At 50.8% G+C, this 18830-nt stretch overlaps 1 protein-coding gene across 2 annotated transcripts in view; it reads left to right on the top strand.

The window, feature by feature from the left end:
- Positions 1-15527: 15527 nt before the first annotated feature.
- The window catches only part of HDAC5 (histone deacetylase 5), a 34712-nt gene continuing 31409 nt past the window's right edge, over positions 15528-18830 (top strand). For both annotated transcript variants that reach the window (XM_068531617.1, XM_068531616.1), the window contains exon 1: positions 15528-15706. The gene's annotated coding sequence lies outside the window, so the exon portion shown is untranslated. The remainder of the gene's footprint in view (positions 15707-18830) is intronic.

Here is an 18830-nt window from a genome sequence, read left to right as displayed (position 1 = left end):
TTAAGCATACTAGGGACTGAGTACTACATCGTGACTCTCATTCACACCAGAATCTACCCTGTTGGTTTGTCTGTCTGTTCCTCTCTCCATCCATCCATCCATCTATTCTTTTTTTTTTTTTTAAATCACAATAGTTTTTATAACAGTTCTTTATTTTATTTTATTTTTTTAAACGTGATGATCCATTTATTTATTTATTTATTTATGGCTGTGTTGGGTCTGCGTTTCTGTGCGAGGGCTTTCTCCAGTTACGGCAGGCGGGGGCCACTCTTCATCGCGGTGCGCCGGCCTCTCACTATCGCGGTCTCTCTTGTTGCGGAGCACAAGCTCCAGACGCGCAGGCTCAGCAATTGTGGCTCACGGGCCTAGTTGCTCCGCGGCATGTGGGATCTTCCCAGACCAGGGCTCGAACCCGTGTCCCCTGCATTGGCAAGCAGACTCCCAACCACTGCGCCACCAGGGAAGCCCCATCCATCTATTCTTGCCACGCGTATATTAAGCAAGGTATTCTCTGTCGGGCTCTTTTCATCCTTCATGTTTCAGCTTAGATCTCAGATCTTCCCTGTCACCTTATCTCTCAGGTAACATCCCTCCCCCCATCACAACGCTTAATTTCCTTCACAGCATTTTTCATTATTTATAATTGTCATGGTTTACATCTTTTTAAAAATATTTATTTATTCATTTTTGGCTGCATTGGGTCTTAGTTGAGGCACCCGGGATTTCGTTGTGGCACAATGGGCTCTTCATTGCGTCGCACGGGCTTCTCTCTCTAGTTGTGGCACAGGCTCAGTAGTTGCCACGCACAAGCTTAGTTGCCCCGCGGCATGTGGAATCTTAGTTCCCCAACCGGCGAAAGAACCGGCGTCCCCTGAGTTGCAGGGCAGATTCTTAACCACTGGACCACCGGGGAAGTCCCATGATTTACATCTTTACTGTCTGTCTTCCTCACTAGAATATGAGCTCCATGAGGGTAGGGACCTTGTCTGGCTTGTTCAACTTTGTATCCCAGCACTTAGAACAATGCCCCTTAGAGTTATTGAATGAATGACACAGCGACTACTATTTAACAGGCACAGTGCTTGACACTGGAGATAAAGAAATGAATGACCCCTTGTGCTCTCAAGTTCATGAACAAGTCAGGGAGGGAATTCCCTGGCGGTCCAGTGGTTAGGACTATGTGCTTTCACTGCCGTGGGCATGGGTTCGGTCCCTGGTTCGGGAGCTAAGATCCCACAAGCCGCATGGTGGCCAAAAAATATAAAAAATAAATAAATAAAACATGAACAAGTCAGGGAGATACAGATCAAAAGATAGAGTCCAGGAGAGTTGTGCAGACAGATGGGCAGGGGCCCCGAGATCTGGGAAGGTCAGCTCTTATCACTAAAGCCTACTGTGGTTACTGATTCAGCCCAACCTCAGTTTCCCTTTTTGCTTGTCACAAGAGAGATAGTCAGAGAGACAAGGGTTGCATAGTTTTGAGGACTCAAAAGGCAGGAGGAAGGTAGCTGACCCGAGTACTTAACAATCTGATCTGAACCAGCCATGGTTCTTCCCTAGGGTAGCCTGCCTGGTCTGGCCTGACCTCTGGGCAGCCTATGGCTTCCATCATTGCTCCATGTGGACCAGCTAACCTGTCATATGTCAGAATGGAGGCCAGAATGGTGATGAGAGAGGAAACCTGGACTTCTAATTCTCATTCAAGTTAGGAATTCCTTCAAGGTCTCTGTGCTTCTGAGCTAGAGGACAAAACCCGAACCCTCCCATTTACAGGCTCCCTCTCCTCCCAGGAATCCCAGGCACAGTTCACCCTGTGCCCAACTGTGGATAGTCCTAGAGACCCAGTTACAGAGCTCCCTGTGGATCTGGGCTCTGTCAGCTCCAGTTGAAGGGACACCACAGAGCCCAAAAAGCCAAAAGGAATAATATCAACTCCTACTCACACTGTAATTTCCATCTTCCAATTTTATTTTATTTATTTATTTATTTTAATTAATTTATTTTTGGCTGCGTTGGGTCTCCGTCGCTGCGCAGGCTTTCTCTAGTTGTGGCGAGTGGGGGCTACTCTTCGTTGCGGTGTGCGGGCTTCTCATTGCACTGGCTTCTCTTGTTGCGGAGCATGGGCTCTAGGCGCGCGGGCTTCAGTAGTCATGGCATGTGGGCTCAGTAGTTGTGGCTCATGGGCTCTAGAGTGCAGGCTCAGTAGTTGTGGCGCACGGAGTTTGTTGCTCCGCAGCATGTAGGATCTTTCTGGACCAGGGCTGGAACCCGTGTCCCCTGCATTGACAGGCGGATTCTTAACCACTGCGCCACCAGGGAAGCCCCTGATTTTATTTTTATTTATTTATTTGGCTGCACTGGATCTTAGTTGCAGCGTGCGGGATCTTTGCTGCGGCATGTGCGATCTTTTGTTGCTGCGCGGGGGCTTCTCTCTAGTTGTGGCCCACAGGCTCTAGAGCACAACGGGCTCAGTAGTTGGCAGTGCGTGGGCTAAGTTGCCCTGAGGCATGTGGGATCTTATTTCCCCAATCAGGGATGAACCCGCATCCCCTGCACTAGAAGGCGGATTCTTTACCACTGGGCCACCAGGGAAGTCCCCACTATGTTGTTTTGCCTTTTAGAATTCCAACGAACTAGTTTCTTAACCTGGGGATTCAGGGAATATGAATCCCTTATAATTGCCCGAAACATCATGCACCTATGCAGATATGCTTTGTTCTGAAAGAAAATCATGGCTTTTATTACATTTTCATGGGTCAGAAGGCTTTGCCTTGCACTGTCTCAGGACCAGGATACACCCTAACCCCTCATCCCCCTCCATCCCTTATCTTGTCTGGATGCCTTACACTCTACATCAGGCCTTACCATCTCCTACCTGGACTATCGCCATAGCCTCCTGCATGGTCTCCCTAGTCCAAGCTCTCCTCCTTTCTGTCCACTCTTTGAACATACAAATGGCATACCATTTTTCCACCGTAAAAATTCTTCAATCCCTCCCAGTCACCTGAGGATGACATATAAAATCCCCAGGGACTGCAATGCCCTGGCATCTGATTCCCTGCCCTATCTCATCTCTCAACCAATATCCCAATCAATACCAATCCCTCTCCACCCCACTCATTCTTCATGCCTCATGTCACATGCTGCCTCCTCCAAGAAGCCTTCCTTGACTGCCCCAGGCAGACCCAGGTTTCCTTCTTGGTTCCCTGCACTTGGGGGCTACCTCCATGATAGCTTAGGTCTCTTGTATGTTCTGTATTGCCTTCAAATTTCCCTGACACCTCCCTGCTGGCCTTTGAACTCTTTCAGGGCAATTGACCATAGGGTTTCATTTTTGTGAGCCAGCACTTGGCATGGGACCTGGCACACAGAAGACACTCAGTAAGTGTTTGTTGAATGACCTAATGCCATTTGTCAGAAGGGAGTGCAAAGGAGTCTAGGTAACTCCATGCTCACTTCCCTGTACAGTACCTGTACTTATTGGAAGGAGAGCCTCACCTTCTTAGACACAAGAGAGAGAACACCTGTATTTGTGTGTGGTGTGTGTGTGTGTGTGTGTGTGTGTGTGTATGTGTGTGTGTGTTTGGAGACAGCATGCTGTACTGCCTATGGAGTTAGGCAAATGTTGGTTCATATTTGACCCTGCTGCTAACTGGCTGTGTGACCTCGACTAAGTTGCTTTCCCTCTCTGAACCTTAGTTGTCCCCTCTATGAAAATGGAATAATGCATCTTCCTCACAGGGTTGCTGTGAGATTAAAGGAATTAATGCATTGAAATGGCCAACTCCATGCCTGGCACATTGGCAAGGGCTAAACAATGTGGGTTCCCTTCCCCCCCCACTTGAATTTGCAAACCTGTGCTGAGATTTGTTATGGGAACCACATGGCTTGAGTTTGTATCTATTTCAGCATATTTGCAAATGCATTTCTTCCTAATTTGTATTTTGATCGTATGAACAGTTGCATGCAATTCAGGGTGATGATGCGTGTCTATGTGTTTACGTTTGTCTTGGTATGGACAGTGGCATACACTGGAAGTGTGTACACACACTGAGAGTTTTGCGTGGCAGTGTTGGTGGGTGGGTGTTGCATGTTGAATGAGTGTGTGGAATGGGTGTGGAATTAAGTGTGTGTTGTGTGCTACCTACGAGGGTGGGGGTCTGAGTGTATGGGAGTGGGGGAAGGGCTGGTCTGTGTGGCATTATGTGTGTGAAGGCTGTGTAGACCAGCACTGTCGCATAGAACTTTCTGCCTTGTCCAATAGAGTAGCTATTGATAAGAGCACATGTGGCTATTGAACACTTGAAGTGTGGCTGGTGAGATTGAGGAACTGAAGCTTTAATTGGATTTAATTTTAATTAATTTAAATGTAAATAGTCACAGGTAGACTATTGACAGAAACCTCAAACTTGTTCTCCACAGACCAAGTGATGTGCATCCCCCGCCCCCCCCCCCCCTTATCACGGAAACCCATCCATCGCGTCCCGACCCCAGCAGGGAAATAGACCCGCTGGAGCCCCGCCCGCGCGTGTATGCGCGTGTGCGCCCGTGTGAGACGTACAGAGGGGGCTGCTACCGCCTCCCCCCAACCAGCTCCCCCCCCCCCCCCCCCCGCAAGTCCCCAGGCGAGCAGTGAATCAGCCTGACAATGAGGTGAGTCATTCATGAACTGCTCTGGCCGACCCAGCAGGCGGGAAGCTAACGTCAGCCAGCCTCCCAGTCCTACCCCCCAACACCCCGGTGGGATCGCTCAACCCCACGCACTGCAGATGTTGAAGAAACTGACGCGGGCGGATCAAGGCACTAAAGCTCATCTCCTTGGCCCCTCCCTTTGGTTTGCAATCCATTCATCCTCCAGCCCCTTTCTCCCCTCCGGTGGCATGTGAATCATCACAAGATCTACGCCTCCAGTCCAACACCCACCTCCACAAGCCTCTCGCGGACGGTTTTCTTCCAAGGTTGGGAGGTGGGGGCAAGGAGGCTGGACACCTGGTGGGGCGCCAAGGTCTGCTTTGGACGCGAGGCTGACTCTCTCCGAACCGTGGGGTGGGCGGGGCTCAGGGCAGGCTGCAGCCGGCTGGGTCTCTGCGAGCCGACATCCAGCTTGCTTGGAGCACCAAGACAAACAGGGGTCAGCAGGAAAGGAGTTGGCGAAGCTTGCTGCCTGGAGCGCCTGTGGCTGGTGGTGAGGAGGGCATGGGGCAGGGGCAGCAGCGTTCCTCTGGTTTCCAGGGAGGTCCCACATAGTGTCTCCCCAGTACCTGACAATCTTCAGAACCTGGTAGATTCTCTCCTCTGCCCTCCTCTACCTGTCCCCCCAACCCCCAGCCTGAACCCCACCACCCAGCATCAATCAGCCTTCTTTTCTTGGGCTGAATGTCACCTGGGCTTGGACAACTTGGTCCCATGGTGGTGTCCCTTACAGGGTCGGAAATAAATCATCAAACACCTTAAAAATGTGTAGACCCTTTGACAAAACAGCTCTACCTCTAAGAATTTATCCTAAGAAAATAAAAACTGATGTGTGCAAGGATTTAGCTACAAGAAGGTGCATCACAGCATTATTTAAAATGGTGAAAAATTTGAAACAACCCAAATTTCCATCAAAAAGGGATTGAATAAAGAAACTGGTAAAACAACACAATGGAATGCTGTGCAACCTTTAAAAATGATGTTGTGGAAGAAGATTTGATGCCATGGGAGTATTTTCATGATGTATTACATAAAAAATTACATAGTAAGATATTGTATACCGTGTGATACAATTTTTCTTTTTTTAAAAAATTTATTTATTTACTTTATTTTTGGCTGCGTTGTGTCTTCGTTGCTGCGCGCGGGCTTTCTGTAGTTGCGGCGAGCAGGGGCTACTCATCGTTTCGGTGCGCGGGCTTCTCATTGCAGTGGCTTCTCTTGTTGCGGAGCACGGGCTCTAGGCGCGCGGGCTTCAGTAGTTGTGGCTCGCGGGCTCTAGAGGGCAGGCTCAGTAGTTGTGGCGCACGGGCTTAGTTGCTTGGCGGCATGTGGGATCTTCTCGAACCCATGTCCCCTGCATTGGCAGGTGGATTCTTAACCACTGCGCCACAAGGGAAGCCCATTTCTTTTTCTTTTTTTTTTTTTTTAATTTATTTATTTATTTATGGCTGTGTTGGGTCTTCGTTTCTGTGCGAGGGCTTTCTCCAGCTGCGGCGAGCGGGGGCCACTCTTCACCGCGGCGTGCGGGCCTCTCATTATCGCGGCCTCACTTGTTGCAGGGCACAGGCTCCAGACGCGCAGGCTCAGTAGTTGTGGCTCACGGGCTTAGTTGCTCCGCGGCATGTGGGATCTTCCCAGACCAGGGCTCGAACCCGTGTCCCCTGCATTAGCTGGCAGATTCTCAACCACTGTGCCACCAGGGAAGCCCCGGGAAGCCCATTTCTTGAAAAATATGAACATAGGAAAAAGATTAGAAAAGCATTTACCCAATTACTAATAATTGTTCTCATTGAATTATGCACTTAGGAGTGATTTTATTTTCTTCTTTGTACTTCTCTAATCTCCCTCTACATTAAGAGTTTGTGATTTTTGGGACCTCCCTGTCGGTCCGGTGGTTAAGACCCTGCGCTTCCACTGCAAGGGGACATGGGTTCGATCCCTGGTCTGGGAACTAAGACCCTGCATGCTGCTCCACGCGGCCAAAAAAAAAAAAAAAAAAGTTAAAAAAGAAAAAAAGAGGGCTTCCCTGGTGGCGCAGTGGTTGAGAATCTGCCTGCCAATGCAGGGGACACGGGTTCGAGCCCCGGTCTGGGAAGATCCCACATGCCGCGGAGCAACTAAGCCCGTGAGCCACAAATACTGAGCCTGCGCGTCTGGAGCCTGTGCTCCGCAACAAGAGAGGCCGCGATAGTGAGAGGCCCGCGCACCGCGATGAAGAGTGGCCCCCGCTTGCCGCAACTAGAGTAAGCCCTCGCACAGAAATGAAGACCCAACACAGCCAAACATAAATAAATAAATAAATAAATAAATAAATAAAAATGTAAAAAAAAAAAGAGTTTGTGACATTTTACAACAGAAAAAAATAATTATTAAATATTTTAAAAAGCCATTTGTGAGGGTGGTAATGGGAATTAACTGTAAATGGGCATTTTATTGGGTGATGAAAATATTTTAAAATTGGATTATGTGATGGTTGTAGAAATTGGTAAAGTTACTAAAAAAAAATGTTGAATTGTATACTTAAAATGGGTAACTTTTTGTTTAAAAACTCGTAACAAAAGCCATTTGCTGGGCTGTCTTCCAACCTGAACTTGAGGTCTAGGAGTAGGGATGCCAGATAAAATATAGGACGCCCACTTAAATTTGAGTTTCAGATAAGGAATAATTTTAAAATATAAGTATAAAAATAAATAAGTTTAAAAAAGTCAGGAGCTCTTTATGTAAGTATACAAAATTATTCCTTGTTTATCTGAAATGTAAATTTAACTGGGACTCCATCCCCCGCCCCCCATTCTGGCAACCCTAGTCTGGAATCCTTGTTCCTACAGCATCCCTGGGGCAGAGAAACAGACCTGTGGGTGGACATCCGGGCTTGCACCTCCACCCACCCCTAGGGCAAATCTATAGATACTAAGTCTGGGAGAGTGGGATGGGGATCTCAGGAGTTGGAAACGGCAAGGTGAGAGAGGGTGGGGCAGAGGTCATTTCCAGTGTAGAAGGTGAGTTCCTTGCTCAGGGAATGGGAGTGGCAGTAGCATTACAGCTGGCCCTGAACCAAGGGGTGGTAACACCAAGGCTGGAGGTGAGGGTCGGGTTTACCCTTTGCCATGCCCTGTGCTAGCTCTTCACACAGGTACCCCACGTCCTGCTCCAGCAACCCAGGGAGGAGGAGGTCATTGTGAGTGAGGAAATTTCTTATGAGTGAGGAAATTTTAAGAGATAAAGTAAATTTCCAAGTTCACATAGCTGGTAAGTGGCAGAGAGTCAGTTCAGGTCTAGGTCTTTACCCTTTCATTGGGGTTGGGTCCAGTGGTTAAACTGATCGTGCTCTGGGCTCTGATAACCTGGGGTCAGATCCCTGTATCCTTACTTACTGAGTCTGTCGCTTTTGGCAAGTTCCTTAAGTCTCCTGAACCTCAGGTCCTTCATCTTTAAAGTAGGGGCAATAATAATAACAACAACAACAACAACAATAATAATAGCAACACGACACTCATCTTGTGGAGTTGGGAGGATGAAGTGAAATGGTGCAGGTAAAGTCTGTTGCCTGCTGCTCTGTCTGTCTGCTGGGCAGGACGAGTCCTCAGTGGGTGTGCTAGAGAGACCCTACTGCTTGAGGATGATGGAATGTCCTTTCCAGACATGTAAATCAAGGCCTTCTCATTGGGGTGTCCTGGGTCTGCAAGGAGTTCCCAGGAGAAAGATGACACTGGGATGTCTCTGTGTATACGGGGGAGACCCTTCAAACCTGGGGAGACCTCAGCTGGCACAGTACCCACAGAGCCTGGGTTCTGCCCTGGTCCTGACACTTACTGATTGCTTAACCTCACTGGGCCTCTGTCTCCTTATCTATAAGATGGAATACATAGCATCTACCTTGTAGAATTGTGAGAATGGTAATACATGTGATGGGGCCTTTCAAAAGGAAGTTGCTCAATAAATGTTTAGCAGAAAGGGGGCAAAATGTATGTCAGGACTTCCCTGGTGGCTCAGTGGTTAAGAATCTGCCTGCCAATGCAGGGGACACAGGTTCGATCGCTGGTCCGGGAAGATCCCACATGCCGCGGAGCAACTTAGCCTGCACGCCACAACTCCTGAGCCTGCGCTGTAGAGCCCACGTGCCACAACAACTACCTGGAGCCCGTGCTCCGCAATAAGAGAAGCCACCTCAATGAGAAGCCCGTGCACCACAACGAAGAGTAGCCCCCGCTCACCGCAACTAGAGAAGAACTGTGTGCAGCACAAAGACCCAATGCAGCCAAAAAAAAAAAAGTTTGTCAACTGAAGACGACTTGCTGGAGGCACACAAATTGGGCCAGTTTGGTGTGGCTGTGGCCCAAGCCCCTCCGTGTAGCATCAGTCCACTGTGTCTTGTTCTCTATGGTTTCATGACCTCAGGGCCAAGAGGGCCTTCCAGAATCACAGTGTCCAATCCTCCGATCACAGAGGGGAAACTGAGGCTCAGAGAGGGCAAATGATTTGCCTGAGCTTCTATAGGCAGAGCTGGCCTGTGTCTCCCAGGTTCCCTCCTTCACCACTGCTTCACTCTGCTTCTTGGGGCTCTGTTGTTTCCACAGGAGCATAAGCTCCCAGAGGGCAGGCACATTTGCACCCTCTGTGCCCTCCCTGACATGTACGCCCCGCCCAGAGAAGATACCCTGGAGGGACCTGCAAACATTCGGAACGTGACTGGCCATAACTGCCCTTGCACTGTTGTGCTCATGTGGCCTTGACTCCTGAGCGGGCAGGCAGGAACCCCCTATAGTCCAGGAAATCCTGGGCCTCACTTCCAGGTCCCAGCAGGGCGGTGGGGGAGAGGGTAGGTTTCCTTTTCCGCTACAGTTCCCTGGGCCTCCTGCTCTTCTTGCTGCTAGAAGGGTAAGAAGCCTCAGTGTGGGTCACTCTGGGTCCTGGCGGGTAGGGCGGGTGGAGTTGGGCTGAGAAGCTTTTTCCCACCTCTGTCCCAGGCCTCCTGGTCACCTGCTGTCCTTTAGCAGGTAGCTAGCTGCTATGCGAGGCTCTTGGTCGATATACTGGCAGCTTCTTTCTGCTTTCTCTCTCTACATAACATATATATTAAAGGTACCATGACAAATGGTGGTAGCTGCACCCAGAATTGTCTTTATTTTTTAAACAAATTCACAGCTTATTCCAGGGGCCACAGTGCTGGCTTTCTCAAGGCTTGGCCATTGCCGAGTGAAGAGACAGTGACCTGCTTCCAATCTCTGGGCCAGGAAGGTAGGAGGTAGGAGGCCTGGGAAAGGACAGAAAGTGTCGAGGGCTAGGTAAGGCTTTCAAGTGAGGAATGACTGAGGCCCTCACCTCTAGCCACTTGCTTTGTTTTTGGTTTTTTAGAGCTACAGCTGTAGAATTGTTAGCTCACAGAGCTGGAAAAATCCTCAGAAGTCATCCGTTCAATTATACCATTTTACAGATGAGGAAAGTGAGGTCCAGGGGGTAGCAGCCTTCCCAGGCACCTGTCTGTTGCACTTCCTACAAACACCTCAAATAGTCAAGCATGACTATATATCCTGGATGCTGGCCTGAAACAGGTTTCCTTCTGCCCCAAGCCTGGAGGAGGGGGTCCTGGGAGGAAGGCAGGAGAGGGAGGGGAGGAGGAAACTGTTTTTCCATCTTTCCTTTTCAACTTCACCTGTTGGACCCTCCAGAAGTGTCTCCAGCTGGAAGGAAGAAAATCCAGTCCAACGCTCTCATCCTACAGGTAAAGAAACAGAGGCCCACAGAGAGAAAGGGACTTGTCCAGGGTCACGCTGGGAGGCCTGGGCCAAACTCAGGCATCCTGGGGGCAGTTTTCATTACACTCTGCATAGCTCAGTCCTCAGTGACACTCCTTTGCTTTGTGCCTTGGGGCACATGAATTGTTTGCCCTAAAATAAACTCTCTTGACTCTTGAATGTATTGTAAACCGCCCATGGGCAGGACTGGACCTTAAAGCATGCTGAAGAAATGAAGGTCCGGCCTAAACTTTGAAGCCTAGCACTATGCTGGATGTTGTCATCACATCTAATTTGGGATTCTCAGAGGGTCAGAACTGAAAGGAACCTTGGAGAACAGAAGTCCAGTCCTGTTCCCCAGATCAGGACACCAAGGCCCAGATGGACTCATCCAGTAGCACACCGGGATGGAGCCGATCCTAGGACCCAGGTTTTCTCATCTCCTGTCCTGTTTTCTTATTTATTTATTTATTTATTTATTTATTTATTTATTTATTTATTTGCAGTCCCCAAAGTACCTAGTATTGTGCTAGCCTGATAATTTTTCAATGAGCTCAATAAATTCTTGCTGAATGGACTAGAAAAAACATGCCTCTGTGTACAAGTTGCCCTTGGTAATTGATAAAAGCTTTAAAGAATGCGTATTTCCTTTGATAAATATCCAGTAAATCCGTGTTGCATGAGTTTATCAGCTCAGTTCTTCCTTGTTCTATATTAAATATTTTCCACCCGAGGCTGCATTTAGGCACAGCTGGACTATTTCCACACCAGGCACTCTTTGAAGGCCGGCAGGGCCACCTAAAAAGTGTTGCTGCACCGGGGACCAGAGCTGTGGGCTGGACCACTCTGACAAGGGCCACCCCAGAGCCTCTGGAATTCTATCCATGGATCTGAGGCTTTCTACCCCAGGAGAGATTCTAGGTGAGAGTTTGCAGGTGAGGGCACATTGGCACTGGGTGCCCTGTCTGTTCCCCAGGTAATGCTAACTTTAGATGCTGTGTGAGTGAGAGGGATGTGGAGGAGATGGGTGTAGCTGTTAGTTCCGCGGCATCCACCGAGCAGGGAGGAAGGTTGCTCTCTGTCCTGCTCCAAGAACTGGCCAGGACACTTCTCATGATTTCAGACAGGAGTGGCCGCTCCCAGAGCCCCTGGCAGGGCTGCCCACCACTCCTCATCTTTCTCCCCAGCCCTGATGCCTCCTTCTCAAAGTGGTCCAATGGTGCTGCCAGCCTGTCAGGCTATAGGTTAAACACCTGGCTCTCCTCCGAGATTGATTTCCTTCTACCAAAAGGCCAAATTCACCACTGGGTCCCAGGGTCAGAAGTTTTCCCATCAGCTACTAGATCCCATCTGCCCGATCATTCTAAATTGGGAAACTGAGGCTCTGGTTAAGGAGACAACCCCGTGACTCCTGTTTCCATGGTGAATGGTCCTGGCAATGGCCCACCCTAGGGACTAATAACAAAAGATAGTTTTATTCTCTGTGAGAGACCCTAAGATCCTTAAAGGCAGTTTCATCTCTATATTTCCAGCACCTACCGTTTGTACTCAAGAAACGTAAGAAGAATTCATGTGGAATTATTTAACCCCACTTACCAGAGAAGGAAAAATCTGAAGGCTCATCAGGGCCCCATATGGTGAATTCCCCTAACTTCTGGGGCATTTGGCCATGGCGGGGACAAGGTGTTGATCTCAGAAATCTACAGAGAACAGGGCTGGAGTGCTGGGCTTGGGAGCCCGGCTCCCCCAGGCCCTTTTCCTAGTATTTTGTGGGATAGCCAGAAAGACATGGGTCTCAATCCTAGTTCTTGCTTGCATCAACTCTGTGACTCTGGGCAAGTTACTTAGCTTCTCTGAGCCTCAGTCCCTTCATCTGCGGAATGGAAAGGGCCTGGCCATAAGACAGTTATTGACATCTATCATACCACATGGGGAGATTCTTCCCCATGTTCTGAGATCTTGAGAGAAGAAATTCCAGAGTCTTCAGTCTCCCCGAGGCTTTATCTGCTATATGTCAGGTGATGTGCTAGGTGCTGGAAAGGCAACAAAATATATATGATCTTACGGCTTTTCTTAAGTGGCTCATACTCTGCTTGGGGAGGTAAAATATAAGCACTGATAAAGCAAAATCCCAACCCAACCTAACCACCCAAGAGAGATCATAAGATTGCACAAGAATAACAGCAAATGGATGGCACCATCATTACAGGATAGAGGCAAGAAGACCCCTGTCTTGGAGTGACACAGGATGACTTTGTTGGGGTGGCCTTTCTCTCAGAGTCCACAGTCAAAATGTGCTTATCTTGGCTACGTCATTTAACACTCATTACGGGAAGAGATGCCATATGCCATAAATAGATGTATAGTTACAAATTGTTATCAGCATCAGTGAAAGCATATGTGGGCTTCCCTGGTGGCGCAGTGGATAAGAATCTGCCTGCCAATGCAGGGGGCACAGGTTTGATCCCTGGTCTGGGAAGATTCCACATGCCACGGAGCAACTAAGTCTGTGCACCACAACTACTGAGCCTGGGCTCTAGAGCCTGTGAGCCACAACTACTGAGCCCGCGTGCCTCAACTACTGAAGCCCATGTGCCTAGATCCCGTGCTCCACAACAAGAGAAGCCACCGCAATGAGAAGCCCGCGCACCACAACAAAGAATAGCCCCCACTCTCCACAGCTAGAGAAAGCCCACGCAGCAATGAAGACCCAACACCGCCAAAAATAAATAAATATTAAAAAAAAAAGGAAAGCACATGTAACAAGGGGATCTTATTTAATCAAAGGACCAAGGAAGACCTCTTATAGGAAGTGATTTTTTTTTTTGACCACGCCCTCGCAGCTTGTGGGATCTTAGTTCCCTGACCAGGGATTGAACCCAGGCCCTTGGCAGTGAAAGTGCAGAGTCCTAAGAAGTGATATTTAATTGAGCTCTATGGATAGGTAAGAGTTAGCTAGGCAAAGAGAAGAAGGGAAGGGAGCATTCCAGAAAGAAGAAACAGCCTGTGCAAAGGTCCTGGGGAACAAGGGACCCACTATTCAAGGACATGAGAGAAAGCCACAATGGCTGGAGTATAGAGAGCTAAGGGAAGTGAGGTGAGGTGGGACCAGATCATGTAGAAGCTTCTAGGCTGTTTTTTTTCCAAGTATAAGGAGAAGTATGTCCAGCTGCAGCAAAATTCCCTGTGGTACTTACTAAAAATGAAGGCTCTAGGCCCATCCCCATCCCTACCTCTGTCAGTGGGGTTCTGGAATCAGCATTTTGAACATGTTCCTTACGTAATTTGTGAGTACCCTAAAGTTTGAAAACCACTCTTCTGGGCCAGATACAGCTTTCGGTGACAAAATTGGAAAGGTTTTAAGCCCTCCCTTGATTAGATTTGTGTTCTAAAAAGTTCATTCTGGCTTTGGGAGAAGGCTGGGATGGATGCGGGGAGTGGACTGGTTGGGAAGGCAGCTATAATATCTCAGGTGAGGCATGATTTGGCTTCAGAAAAGGGGTGGGGATGAAGATGGGTGGGACCTATTCATGAGATACTTTGTAGGAAGAACCTTTATCATTTATTACAGAAACATTGGGCTTCCCTGGTGGTGCAGTGGTTAAGAATCCGCCTGCCAGTGCAGGGGACACGGGTTCAAGTCCTGGTCCGGGAAGATCCCACATGCTGAGGAACAACTGAGCCTGCGCACCACAACTACTGAGCCTGCACTCTAGAGCCTGCGAGCCACAACTACTGAGCCTGCGTGCTGCAGCTACTGAATCCCGCAAGCCTAGAGCCCGTGCTCCGCAACAAGAGAAGCCACCGCAGTGAGAAGCCCGCACACCGCAACGAAGAGTAGCCCCCACTCACCGCAACCAGAGAAAGCCCGCACGCAGCAACGAGGACCCAATGCAGCCAAAAATAAATAAATAAATTTATTACAGAAACATTTATATATTCACTTTTTCTGATCAGATAAGTAACACATGATAGTTGTAAAATTTCAGATATACAGAAAAAGATAAAGAGGAAAGCAAAGGTAAATTTTTTGCATATATTCTTATAGGCTTTTCGATATACAAACATATTCAGACATATGGATCTAGTTTTTTGTTGTTTATAATAATGGAACAATTCCATAGTACTTGTTTGATTCCTGATTTTCAAGAAAACCGTATATCCTGAGGACCTTTTCAGGTCAATATAGACATATCATTTTAAATGTCTGGATCTGGATGGTATTCCACTGAATGGATGTGCCTTAGTTTATTTGCCAATCCCCTACTGATGGATATTTAGGTTGTTTCCAACTTTTCACATCATTAGAAGCAATCTCTTTCCTTCTATACTCATTTGTGAACACAACAATATTTATTTCCTTAGAATACATTTTCGTTAGTGGAATTACTGGGTCACTGACAAACCACCTAGGTTCTATCACACATACTCATATTGTGTTCTAAGGGGAGTTGTAGAAGAGGATAGCACCGAAGCCAGGGACCGGAAGTCTTCCTTTTGAAGGCCTTGGACTATTACTACATTACAACTCTACCCTGGCCTTTCCCATTCTTTTTTTTTTTTTTCCCTTGGCACACATTTAGCGTGTACGGTCGGAACTGGCGGGTTCGAGACTTGTCCCAGACATCCACCCCCAGCCTGGACCCCTAGCTGGGGCCTCCACGGCCCTCCCAGCCCCTACGAATCCATCCCCAGTTCCCCTCCCCCACCGCGGGAGGGCGTGTTAGGGAGACGCTTAGGCAGGCAATGATTGCACCATCCACGGTTTGAAAAGGAAGTGGAGGAAGCGCAGGCAGGAAAATCGTGCATCCCAAAGGCCGAGCCCCCAGCAGCCAGGCCCGTACGCCTGCAGCGCTCCTTCAACCACTGCTCCCAGGGCTCCTTCAACCACTACTCCCAGGGCTCCGTTCCCTTGCCTTCCTTCCCCTCCCTAGCCCAACTCTTTGCTGGGTACTGGCCCTTTTAGAAGCTGTCACGGTGGCGCTGTTGGCCCCGCCCGGCGGGGAGGGCCAAGAAGGAGGGGAGGGGTTGCTGGTGGCTGAAGCTGGGGGTGGGGGGGTGGGGTAGGGGTGTGGGGGGGGGTGGTCTGGGTCTATTTTTAGCTCCGGGTCGAGTCACGTGACGGCAGTGACGTCTCGAATGTTGTTGTTGGTGGCGGCGGCGAGCGGAGCCGGAGGAGCCGCCGCAAAGATGGAGGAGCCGTCGAGGAGGTGCTGCCGCTGCTGCCGCCGCCGCTGCTGCCGCCGCCGCCCGCGAAGCCGGAGCTCGAGCCGCAGGGGGTGAGCGCGCCCCACCAGCCCCGATCCCATCTCCCCCAGGCTCCCCGGACTCGACGCGGCGCCCCCTCCTCCCGCCGTCGCTGCCCGCGGGCTCCCCGAGCGCGCGTCGCGCTCCGCGCCCCCCTTCCTCCCTCCCGGCGCCCGGGTGCCAGTAGGCGCCCCCCGGGAGCATCGCCAGCCGGTAGCCGGGCCTCTGGGTTACTGCGCGCGCCCCTCCCCGCCCCTCCCAGGCAGGGGCGCCTTTCCTGCAGGTAAGGGAGGGGCCCGTCTTCCCGCTACCTACACCCCCAAATGGCCGGGAGACCGGCCGGGGATGTCTGATTTGCCCTCTCCCGGGAGGCGCGTGGTGCGTTGCAGGGCGTTTTGAGCCCTGCACCCGGATTCTGTGCAAAGCTCTCTTCGCTGGACACCCTTTCTTGGTACTCTGAGGTGAGGGGCGCTGCCCACCCTACAGCGCTTCTAGGCATACCTCAGAACGCATCCTTGATTTTGTGTCCTTGACTTCCGTGCTTGAGGAGGGGGCCTTCGGGCCCACCTTACTTCTCTCTCCCATTATTCTCACCCCCTCCCCCGTGAGGCGTTACTGCGTTTGTTCCCACCCTCTTCTCCCGTCTGACACCCTGGAGCCAGAGAGAGAGAGAGCTAGGAGATGAAAGCTGCCCCCCTTCTTGTCTGGGGTGGATGCCCCCCATTTTTCATCCTGGGTCTGTATCTCACAGAGAGAGGGACACTGCTTGTGCCTTTTAACTTGGGGAGGCTGCTTCCCCACCCCACCCTTCTCTGGGCCCCTGGGGAAGATGAGAATTGGCTGGGTGATAAGTAATTAATCTGGGAGTCTGGTTGTGGGGAGAGAAGAGGGGAAGGTGGGAGCACCCCATTTGGGGGAGGAGGTGACCACCTGATACCCCCCGTTGGCCTTCTGAGATGAGGTGTGTCCCTAAAGAGGAAGGGTAGCAGCTGCAGTTGCTGTTGGGGGTGCTCCAGAGACCCACCACTCTGACAGTGACCACTGTGCTTCTGGGGCCTGGAATGAGCTTTGGCGACTGGGGGTGATGATGGTGGTGACTGGGTTCAGGGTCCAACTGGGAGGGAAGGATGGAGCAGACCGTAGGAACAAAAGGAGGCAGGGGGTGGGAGATCAGGAGCCTTAGCCAGAAGGACCCATGACCAGACTGCTTTGCAGGACTGGAGCCTGGAGCTGGGTCCTGCCCTGGGCCTCCTCAGGTTCAGAGGGTGTAGGCAGGGAGGGTCCTCAGTTCGAGTTCCAGGCAACAGGGGCCCTGAGCCTATGCTGGCTGTTTAGACGCTGGGCTGGGCTGGGCTGGGGATGGTGGGTGAGCCATGTTGGGGGCTGCCTGCTTCTTCATTTCAGTCTTCCTTCCTTCCTCTTCCTCTTAAACACAAAGCTTGGGGAGCCCTTGGTTTGCCTCCTGCCCCTTCTCTTGAATCTTCTCTTTGCTCTATCTCCCCTTGGACTTGGATCTGGGCTATGTCCAGCCAAGGCAGGGTGGGCGTCTCTGAGTTAGAGGGGTGGGCCCCTAGCATCTCCACTCTATGCTGGGAATGTATGCCTGCCAGGGGCCAGAGAGACAGATACCAGGTGCAGTTTACTTGGGGGCAAGGATGGAGGACATGTTAGCTCTGTGCCAGCCTCCCCTTCCCAATATATCCTCCTCTGTGGCTGGATGGAGTAATCTGGGGGGGGGGGGAGAGGGCAGCAGTATCACATGCCCCACCCACTCTAAGTAGCTGCAGAGACAAAGGTTTGCTTTTCCTTCCCTAGGGGTGGCATCTTAGCTGTGTGTTTAGAAATGGGGGCTGGGGATGGGGGGTGGTGGTGTGGGGCGGGGAGTTTGTGTTTCTGCAGGGGGGAGGGGGCATCAGCTATAGGAGCTGGGGGGAGTGCAGTTGGTGCCGAAGTACCAGCTGCTCTTTAATAATTAATTCTTCCTACTCACATCCCTTTGAGGAGGGATGTCTGGAACACGGCATCAGGCTCAGCCAGCCTGCTGGAGGACGCACTCCTGTTGGTGGGGGGTGGGGGAGAGACGACGAGGGGGTGCGGTTCTTGGCATTTTCGGAGCACTGTCGCTTGCTCATGAATGAAAACCTGATGCAGCCCGTGAGGGGGCCTATTGTAGCCGACTTTGGCTAATTAAACTTTCTCTGCCTTTCTTCTCCCCCACCCCACCTCACCCCAGCCCCGGCCCCATCCGTTTCTTGGGTGGGGACCCTGTCTGGTAGTGCTGGTGAGGGGGTACCGTTCTGCATGAGGTTTTAGGGCAAACAGACCCGGTCTTCTGCCCTTTGCCTCCCGTCTTGCCCCTCCCTCCCCTCTCACCGCCCCCCCCCCCCTTTTTCTTTTTCTAGAAATAGCAGCCTCCTCCATCTGGCTTGTGCAGATGCCTGGAGCTGCGTCTGAGCAGACAAACAGAAATGGGCCGATTGCAAAAATGAATTTGTCAGCCTGGTGCCTTTTTTCCTCCCCTGTTGCCCTCCCCCCTCCCTTAGTTTGGGCCCTGGACATCCAAGTCAGCCATCCCTCCTGGCTCTGATCATCTGCAGGCTTCTGGTGGGCCAGCTTGGGGGAAGGCACAAGGCGATGGAAGCTTTTGGAGGCTGGGGAAAGTGATCAGCCGTGGCCACGGTCAGGAGGGGTCAAGATGAGAGTTCCTTTGTGCCTTGGGATGGGATGTCTGGGCTTGTAGCTTTCTGATGACGTCTTTGGGGCACATCTCAGATTGTGAGCAATCTCAGGCTCACAGGATTTGGTTCAGACAGCTCACCTGGCTGCCTTGACCTGGGGACAGGTCCCCAGCCTCAGTGCTCAGGACTTGGGCCTGCCTCTAGCAGGGCCAGAGCTGGTGTGTTGGCAGAGCGGCTGCCTGGTGGTGCTGGAGTTCAGGTTCCTTGAGGGACAAGATACCTGCAGGGCAGCATTGTGAACTTCTGGCCTTTGAGGCATTGCATCCTCCTCATGTCCCTCACTTGTCTGCCCTTCTCCTGCCACCCTCTGCCAGAGTTTTTATTGCTCGTGAATGGAGTGCGGGCTATCCCCCTAGGGTTTTTGCCTTTCCTCCCCGGGCTTAGCCATGAACTTGTAGGGTGAGATGCAGCTGGTTTC

This window comes from Eschrichtius robustus, chromosome 20 (assembly GCF_028021215.1).
Source record: "Eschrichtius robustus isolate mEscRob2 chromosome 20, mEscRob2.pri, whole genome shotgun sequence".
NCBI lineage: Eukaryota > Metazoa > Chordata > Mammalia > Artiodactyla > Eschrichtiidae > Eschrichtius > Eschrichtius robustus.
Note: the sequence above shows the minus strand (reverse complement) of the source record. Positions and strands in the feature narration are given on the sequence as shown.